The 10,351-nt window shown below is 39.6% G+C and overlaps 1 long non-coding RNA gene across 1 annotated transcript; it reads right to left on the minus strand.

Moving 5' to 3' along the window:
- Nucleotides 1-6,267: 6,267 nt before the first annotated feature.
- LOC111259090 (uncharacterized) lies at nucleotides 6,268-7,942 on the minus strand. Its single transcript, XR_002679417.2, has 3 exons — nucleotides 7,317-7,942; nucleotides 6,761-6,926; nucleotides 6,268-6,449 (listed from the first exon to the last, which is right to left on the minus strand). It is a non-coding gene; the product is annotated as an uncharacterized LOC111259090 (long non-coding RNA).
- Nucleotides 7,943-10,351: the final 2,409 nt, after the last annotated feature.

Below are 10,351 nucleotides of genomic sequence, written 5' to 3' on the forward strand. Positions count from 1 at the left end.
GTTCCGGTTCAGATGAATAGTGCTTGTATAAATCACACCATGCAAATTTCGACCAGAGCGTTTACCGGTCGTAGAAACAAAATATGCTGCTAACTTCCGTCTCCTTAGCCGTGGCGGTACGTAATATGTGGTACGTTTTAGCGAACATAGATAATACACAGAATAATTCAGGGTAACTGACAGCTCGTAGAAGCTCGAATAGTACTGTAGGTATTAGATATTTAAGCGTAATTTGAATATTAAAATTTAAGCCCGGTGGGCAATAGCGGGGTCACGTACAGGTAGACACGGACGATCCAAATGTTTATCACTTGATCACACAACTTGAAACTTAAACAACAGGAAACGATAACAAAATAACCGATACTGTCGTCTGTGTTGATTATGAACGAGGAAGTCATATGCGAGTAAAGGACGGGCAACCTACCCTCGTTTTACTCCCAATAGCTACGGCAATGGATCCGGTCCGACAATCGCAAAGCATGCTGCCATACTTAGTTATGCAACCAATTCGACTAGTTGCAAACTTTAGTAGATGAGTTTCAGTGAATGAAGGAAGGAAGGAAAAGTTTAGCACTGTTCACTAACCTGAATCAGGTAACCTGTCAGATTCAAAGTCCGCGCAGACGGAAAGTTGTACCCGATTGGTACTTACCGATTGGCATTACGATTGCGTACGAACGTTGATACTTCTATGAAGTTAAAATCGTATATATATATATATATATATATATATATGATGGAGTAGTCGACAAGTTGTTATGAAAACATCCATCAGTAGAATTTTGCTAAGCTATAACATTGCCAGTATAAGGCCGCAGTTGTTGTCGCTCGATGTACATATAGCCCATTGGGTCGTTTGATCTGGGCCGATCGGCTTTACTATCGGTTCCACTACTGTACATAACTTATTTTTAAGTTAACAAAGAAACTACATTCAACTGAACTATGTGCTGCCAGGCAGTTTCTGGTGTTATAAGGAAGCACGGCGAGCATTAGATGTTGACAAATGAACAAATGCTTCGCACACAAGGCTGCTTAACGCACCATGGCGTGCCATACTGCTACTGTATATAGGTATGTGTGTGCGTAATTTTCCCCACTCGGAAGAAAGCTGACCCTGTCAAATTTATAAAGAATGAAAAAAGCGTCTCCGCCGTAATATGTTTTGCTTTAGATTAATTCTTACAGCTTAACATAAATCTGTTTCCGTTCTAGAGCTGGTATCATGGTTTAGCCCAAGCATTATATTTCGGATCGATCAACAAGACAGTTTGTCTGAAAAAAAAATGAAATTCCCATCGATCTCTTCCCTTCTGAGTGTCTCTATTGTAACGGGTACCTCCCCGGCATGGGCGGCCTGTCTAGCTTCCACTGTTAGGCTCATTGGTTTCGAAAGATGTAATAGCAGGAATTACTAAACCAGTAAACGCTCGTCTGAAACACGTTGGTAACTGCATTACGCACCGACACATCGAACAACACGCGGTACGTGCTCACGCAAGAGCTATCATGATTGCAATACGACTGCCATACTTAAACAACACGTAGAAATATACATTTCTATATAAATATAGTTGTGTGCCATGGTCATGACGAGGTAATTGCAATGCAGAAATGAATGCAATATCTAATAAAAACGAGAGCAAAATCAATTGGATTGTATCGAGAGTAGACTTTCTCTTTTTTTTTTTTTTTTTTTTTTGTTGTTCTTTACTCTCTAACGAGACTTGAACAAGTAACTAATTGAACTCTCTTGAGTAATTATTTTAACTTTAACTGCGGAACTTATGGTATCCACAGAGTTCAACGCAATATTTCTAATGAGATAAAATAGTGCTAGTTCACTTGGGCAGCCACAGAGGGCATCAAAAAGTTCCTTAGTTTTTATTTCATATCTCGCAAATAATAATTGGTTCGAACATCTGCGAACTGGGCTAAAATGAACATATTAAACGCATAGCCTTTAGATGGTACATGCAAAATAATAGTATGCTTTAGACGGTATCTAAGTTCTTCTAATAGCTCCTATTGAGACCTTCGAAAAGCGACTACTGAAATAATGTGCGGCACAGGAATCAAACCGGGCAAATTTCGCTCGATGTTTGTCGTGACAGGCGTGCGTCTATCCCCCATTAGTCATGCCGAGACCAAAAACGATTCTTTTCAAAACAAAATAACAGGGTCGTCACAGCAGAAGACAATGCGTCATTTCTCAGTGTTAAATAAAGATCAGCTGATATCGTTACTTGCTTTACTAACAAAAATCGACGGCGTATTTTCGGTTCTCAGGCCGTTTCTGAAAAATCCGAAAAGCATTTCCATGAGGCAAACTGGCAGACGCTTAGATTTGAAGGGCCCAAAAATTTACCGAAAGGGTTAAATAGGCCATCTTTGATATATCCGGACCTTTTATAGAAAAATTAACAGCCGTTTCGGGGGATGGTGTTTTCCAAGTAATTTCCAACGAATAATTCTTGCAAGACTTTCTCGCGCCTTGTTAGACCTTTTAGATTTTTTTTAGCGATACTGATTCAATTTTTTGGGAGCTTTCACTTAGTGTCAGCCGACGATTAAGTTACGCTGAAATTTTTTTGTGTAGCGTATTCGAGCGACCCACAGTTAGCGCTAAAGAATCGCAAATGGCCAATGAGTAGCTTTGCCCAAATCGAAGCCTTAATTGCGGTAGATGGTAATAATGTCGAATAATAATGACTCTCATGCAAAAATTTCGTTAAATTATCTGCTGGTCTTCAGACAGAGTCTTAGACAAGGAACGTAAAAAAAATTCAGGATTCAGGCAGACATGTATCCTGTATCTATAAAAAAAAAAAAAGGAATCTCTAATCAACCAAGTTCATTCAGTCAAGTCTTTAGAAAAAAATACGTTATCTGTGATGAAATTTTCCGACAGCACTTGTATAACATTCCAGATTCCATCTAAAAACATACAACTGCTTGCAATAAAACAGCCGTCCCCTGTGTCGCTATTGCGACCCTACGTTGGAAGTCAAATGTAGCTCCGCTCCGTTTATAATAAGAGAAGCACGCCTGCATACACATTTGATCAGAAGCATTTCCAAACGTTCAATTTGCACGTTACTACCCTTTGGTCGGCTTTAGTTGTCAGGTATGTCTAGCGACGGCTGAAACACTTTGAAACTCTCAAGACAAACAAAAGTCATGGCTAGTGATTCGGCAGTAGAGGCAGTCTTATGCATCAATTCTATATTTGCAACTAGTTCTAGTTCATGCTGATTACTTAAGACTCTACTCCTCGTTCATTGTTTAGGTGAATCTGAATCGAGCAGCTGCTGCGGATTACGGTGTTGTACCTTTAGCGTGAGCCCTTAGAAGGACACGCTAAACTGCGTTTTACCAGCGTAAGCCTACGTGTTGTATGAGCCTGTGGCGGATGCGACCAGGGGCGCAGCGCTATATAAACGGCAGAAATAGATAACGCCCCGTTACTTTTTAAGTAGTGGTCGGTCGCGCGATGTTTACAAATGCAGTTTAGATTATCCTAAAGATGAATCTGGTCCTTACTGGTAGTAAATAAAAATAGTAAAAGTAAATAAAGAAATATATAATATTAAGAAGATTATGTTCAAAATGTATTTCTTCATTACGAAGGCGACCGTGATATGCCGTGTTTGCTAATTAGCCTTAGAACTTTCTGCCAAGGTCCTTTAAAGGCAGATATCACGTTGCCACAGCGTAGACTAAATTATTCAAAGTTCTGACAAAACCTTTTCAAATGAATGTTCATGAATGGAAAATGTGTATAAACTTGATGTTGATAAATTACAATTAATTCCATTGACATTATAATTCCACGCTTTGGAAGAGATCGATCGCCCGTGAGCTTTGACACAACATAGCAGAGTGCTTAGTAGAAGGCTTACACTATTAGCGTATAATAAAATAAGCTACAATGCTCAAGCAGACTCATTGTGGAGCAAACATTTATAGAATGGGCGCCATTTTTCTTTTCAACGTAGAAATAATTTGTTCATGTACATTGTGCTCATCGCTAAGATACTCCTAGGCAACTCTTCTATTCACACTCCCGCTAAGAAACATGGCGACGCATCGATAGGATAGTGCTTCGGTGGTGCGTATCGATGCAGTACGTGGCACCCGGTGTTGTTTCAGCGTATATTTCCAAGCTAACATAGTTAGTCTTATCGATTACTGTCTGTCTATAGATATCTAGAACTACGATAGAGTACTCTTCTTTGGTAATGATCTTCTGATTCTTTGATAACGCGTAACGATCCTACGGTCGCGATTTGAAATGTTTGTTTCATTCGTTTCCGAAATGACCAGATATTCTTAGGCTCGGTATTCTTAAAGCGCTGATGCAACTTTTTCTCTGCGTCCACAATATTAGGAAGGTCCAAATTCACTATTTGAGGAGTCGAAATGATTCGTCCTACTCCTCTAAGTCTTGCTACCAACGTGCCTTTGTACACATATACCTTATAATAATTAAAATAAACATTGCACATTTTTTTCGGCTTTCCCAACCCCCCTATAGGTCAGTAAAATAGGATAGGTTCCTAAGCACACAAGCAAATTGGACCCTACCTGATTTGGTCGTCTAGCAAATCTGGGCTGTCATAACATACATGTTTACTGCCATATTGCATTTCCTGTCGTCTGCGTCCCAGCCGTACGGGTCATTACAGAATAACGTCAAATTTATATTCTAATGTAGACTGAGATGTAGCAGTTGTTTTACCACTTCCTCTATCGACGCTCTACGATTAAGTAGCGGCAAGACAAGATCGTAATTCTTTCTATCTGTCTGACGCATGGTGCCGTCCCTAACACTGGCGATATAGCTTCCATACTGAGAAAAACGTCAGCTTTCATAATGCTGCCCTAGTAATTGTACTGCAATATAAATCGAGCTATATTCAATATAACGATCACTTTCGAATCGAGCATCGACCGAAAGATAACTGTTAACCGTTTTGTTCTATATAGCATGACGTAAACTTGTCTGATTATGATCAGGAAAGATAAATACTGCTATTAGTCACAATGCTTTTGTTACATTGGGGAGTGTCTATAGGGAATGGCTATATATTTGTGCCGTTTAATAACGTCTGTTTCCTAGTTCAGAAGGTAATTGCAGGGCGAATTCTGGCTTGTTGGGTCCGATTATGACCCTTGTTGATGCCTAACGGCGTAGAATAGGCCCTATTATGAGCATGTGTATGTATCACGTGTCCTGTAAGCTAAGTATGGGTTAACCGGGCGCAAAATTTATTTACTTTATATTAAAGGATGTTCCTGTTATATTCTATAACTTCGAGCACCCCTATTCGAATATAGGGAGAATCTATAGGAGTAAAAATTATTTTAAAGTGATTGTGTTTTCGATATAAGTCAACTTAGTGAATGTAACAGGGTCACTTGTAATGGGTCTGCTCCATTTTTCAGAGTAAATATTTTTGGGTAGTTCAAAAAATAACACTCTAGACAACGTTCTATTTAAATTTACATAGTCACTAAAACGACTTCTAACCATTTACTCAGTAAACGCGATTACTATAGATAATTTAACACCAATCAGACTCGTATACGAAATTTATAGCGCCGTAGCGCAATACGTTTGAACTTTGAACATATTGAAAATGATGCATTGGCCCTTTGTTAAGATATTGTTGACGAATTTAGCTTTACAAATAACGAAAGGTCAATCTGAAGGCAAGAATAGGACCTTATCGTAGTAATAACGTATCCTTATTGCTATGACTGCATACGACACCACACTCTAACCGTCTAGACAACAAAATAGGCGAAAAAAAAAACGTCTAACTAAGATTAAAAACGAGTGAAACTAACTTAATGATACTCTACTAGTTCAATGATACACTGCAAGTGAAATAATAAAAACTCAATAGTGACATCAAACATAGTCAAGATGATAAACTGTCGCAACGATTGCCTTCCAGACTCATATTAAGACTGGGAAAAATCAGTTTGAAAACAACCTGAAGTACAAGACGAAGAACCGCCTGCGTCCCGGGTACATTTGTTGTCGTTTCCCGTGACTACTATCCACGCTCCGGAAGGTTGCCAGCTTGTCGTAGCATACCTGATGCTTATACTAATTATAATTAGCTAAGTAAATTCATTACAAGTACAGATTTAACGTATCATTTATATCAGAGATTTTCTAGCCTCCTAACAATCTTCCAGTTGTGGTTTATGAGGGTAGCGGCTAAGAGCATAAGTTACAAGATGTAATTGTCTTTCAACTTGCTCAACTTCGAGCTAGGCAAATTCAAATGTAGAGGTCAATCATTATATTGTGGATTGCAAATTTTATTCGAATTTGGTACTTTGAGCCATTTCGTCATCGTCGACTGTCACATGGTCGTAACGGCACTCCCGTAATGGCCCGATCTCGCAGTTTCCTATTTGGCGGAACTGATCTACGAGAGGCATGTAGATGGAAACAGCAGAATAGTTGCGACGGTCATACGACTTAATGGGTCTAATATCTGATTAAAAGAGGGAGCGGCCGAAATGTCCTAGGATGAAACTTATCTTCTATTTCTGGATTTTTCAGATAAATCGAACAAAACCTTTATTAATCCTATTGGCATTGTTAATTTAATTGATAATGAAGGCACACATAAGTTGTTTAATGTCTTAGATTCAGGGATTACAATATTTCTAGTACACCTAAACGACATAGTTCATTTTATATCCGGTAGTACTATAAGTATTCGTTAATACTTACCCAGTCACCCAGATTGCAGTTTAACTTAGATGCACAGAAGCTAAATGCAAAACCTCTTAATGCTGGGTAGCAGGAACCGCAAAAATTAGCGGCGATAAGCCTATTTTAGCTCAAGAGTAATGCAGCCGGCAGAGGCTTATCTGACCTTTGAATCACGATCGCTCACCTGTATTACATGTCAATATAAAGTTTGACCGTACCTGTTCTGACAAGGAACGAAAATTAACGCACTATTAATGTACCACAAGTTCAATATAGCAATATAGACAAACTACTATAATCAGTTATACGGCTTCCGTCTAGCCCTATACGTTTATATACGGAAGTGTTGGTGCTATGAAATTTCGGCCTGAAGAAGAACCTTCACCACCTGAAAGTTTATTACTGCAAAGTAGAACATATCATAGTGAACTATTTAACACCCAATGTCATTCGAATAATCTGAATCATCAAAGCCGTAGGCGCTTTTGTAAAGGTTTCAATCTTTATACAAGCAACAATGAAAATAGCAACAACAACTTAATGGTTGCTATCCCAAAGCAATCGATCCGCGTACCTCGTTGCATCACTAAGGCGTACGTTAAATGTTGGTTTACCGTCATTAGCATCACAGCCTAATAGAATCCGTCTTCCGTTCCTTAATTTCGAAGCGGCCGTGTCCCTCGTCAGAGGTCCCCGACATTCATTAGTAGTGTCACGGATTCTTCTATTCAAACAAGCATCGCCAGATGTTCGAACGGCAGCGCGGACACAGCTTGTGCCACTGTGGCCCCTCAAAAGTCATCCTGGGACTACGAGTGGCGATGCTGTTACTCAAAAAGGCCCTGCCAGTAAGGAGACAAGTGAGCGAGCTGGCCGGTCAGCCGGCATGCGCAATGAAATCGATTCGAGATCCCGATCAACGCGGGCCTTGAAGACAGCGTTAGGTATGCGATAGAAGCACGTCGCAGTGGTGGAAGTCTGAAACAGGCGGGTCGAAGTCATTATTTAGCTCAGAAAATACACTGAAGCAATGAAGTATCACGGCACAGTATCACGCCTGCTTCAATTCGAGATTTAAGACCGAAGTGGCGCCAGACAAAGTCTAGGCTATGTACACATACACGTTTGTTTGTCTATTCGTATAGATGATATCGGCCAAGTGTGTAGACTAAGTACATAACTGACTAATAAGCTTGCGTCATTTAAACAAAAAAAAAAAAGATGACTCATCTACCTATGTTGTTTGTGACATCTACGTTGTTTGATGCGAATTCAATGACGTTATAGTCACAGTCAGAGTTACCTTGAAGATTAGTTAATAATGATTTAGAAAAATAACATCCCATACATAATAATTAGGCATTTTTTTTATATGAAAAAGTTATATGCAATATAACTATCTTTTACTATAGATACTACCACAGTAAATTACAGATATGCTATAGTGAGATAGCGGTAGCATTGAAGTGTTGGCGAGACCGTGAATTTTTTCCCGCACATTGTCCGCCTTGTCTAAACTTAGCGTCAGTACATAGCATTTTCCGTATTTGCCGATGAAGTTTACGGCTGCAAGAGTCGTGCGTTGAAATGTTCCAATGCAAAGTCAATGGACTGCGTTAGAGTGAGTGCACCGATACGAGCGACAAGATATTTCGGAAAACTCATAAAATATATGATATGTAAATTGACCCTTTGATTGAGGAAATTTTAAATCTTCCTTAGGTTTATGTTTAGTAATATAGAGCTTATCTATTTTTTTTTTTAGCTGGACATTTTTTCTTCTTTTAGCTGGATTGTTTTTTTTTCTCTTATGTTTCTTACATTATCCAAGGTACCGCCTAACGCCTCGTTGCCGGACCTAACGTGTTGTATTCACAATCTATTATTTTCCCATTTAATTAATGTTTCGTACCGATAATGTCTAGGATATCGCCGCTGCATGGAGTATAGCTTATATGGCTATGTGTTTAGGTATGAGAATCTGCGACTGAGCAATACAATATAGTTGAAGGTACATGCAGTTTGTGGTGAATAAATAACTTTACATTAAATAATAACACTTATTTGCTTTTAAAAGAGGACAAGAGCAAAAAATAATAATATATTTAGAGGCAATATATTTATTTTTTGGCCTGCCCCTAAGGCAACATGAATTACGCAATGCACATTGTCTCTTGCATTAGCATTAGTTGCAGGCTAAATGAAGCCTCACGATGGTGGTCTCTTCTTAACCGTCACGCCAGTAGTTTTAGCAGAAGTAGGCATCGAGAAATTCTTCGAAGATCAAAGTTCGACGCTCAACTAATTGGCCAGTTCCCCAACTAAAGCAAGCTGTCTATATTCTTGAAAGAATCCACGCACCATTCGTACCGGTGGAGCTCCTTTTTCAAATGATCAAATTGGATAGAATCGATAGGGCTACAGACACGGTAGCAAGGACGATAAAATTCGCTTGCCCCGCAACAATGATAGAGCGGTCGCAGGAGTTGATGGGAGCAGCCGAGCGCCGGTACGATCTGCACGCGCTGGCAAAAGCTACTATTTGACGGCCGCCGTATTCCGTTTAATTTGTCTACATTGATGTTTGTCAGTGGCTTCGAGGCGTATGAGACGCAACGCCGTCAACTGACGTATTGCTGGTCCAACAAAGCAGGTACTGAGAATGCTAGCGATCAGCAAAAATGGTCGCTAAAAATCTGCAAAACTCCTTTGGTCCTAAACGGCTTTACCTAACCTGAGCAAGTAACTTGAATTGAAGGGGCTAATTCTAGTGCTAGTTCATCTACTGTTAAACTCGATGTTACATCTTTAAAATCCATAAAGCGAAACGAATTTTCGGCTCTAGCGAAAAGCCGTTGAACATAGCATTGTCTTTTATGATATCTACGGTTAGAATTGTCCTCGTGCTTTGTCGCTGGCTATCTGGTTAGTTTACGGTGAGTGCAGTACTCCTATTAAGCAGTCCCATTAGGAACATCGATTGTGGTTCACAGTAGAACACTAAAAGAAGCAGGACAGCCCAGGACAGAGTTTGCCTGATTATTCCTATACCTGAACCACCATACGTTGCTTCTTCTTGACCCTTAACTCACTGTAGAAATTACGAGATTTTTAACCGATCCAAAATATCGATGTCGTCCAGATGGATAACACACGATCGTCGGTGAAGAACCTAGACGCTACCTAGACGCAATAAAAAGTACATACAAATGTTGTATTGATATAGTGAATTGCTTGCACTACAAACGTTTGATGATGGACCTCATTAGCTTTTATTGGTTGTAGTTATCGCATGGATAGGGTCACACACGCAATGTTCTATAGCCACTAGTTGAAGCAAATTGTGAACACCTTCGTCGAATATCGTTCTGTCCAATAGAAGAACGTATGGTAAAAAAGGGAGCCACTTTTAGATCTTCAGGTTGAGCGGAACATGGGTCCTTGACAATCGTTAAAAAGTAAGGTTTTACATACAGATGTCTGCTAGCCGAGAGGCTAGCAAAGTCCAAGTTCCGAAAGGGTTGACATCGCGGCATGATACAGTGTTACGTTGTTTACCGCACAGTTTTCTTTATTGGTAATAAAATCGAATGTAATATGGATATGACG

This window comes from Varroa jacobsoni, unplaced genomic scaffold (assembly GCF_002532875.2).
Source record: "Varroa jacobsoni isolate VJ856 unplaced genomic scaffold, vjacob_1.0 scaffold_30, whole genome shotgun sequence".
In the NCBI taxonomy this organism is placed as follows: Eukaryota; Metazoa; Arthropoda; class Arachnida; order Mesostigmata; family Varroidae; genus Varroa; species Varroa jacobsoni.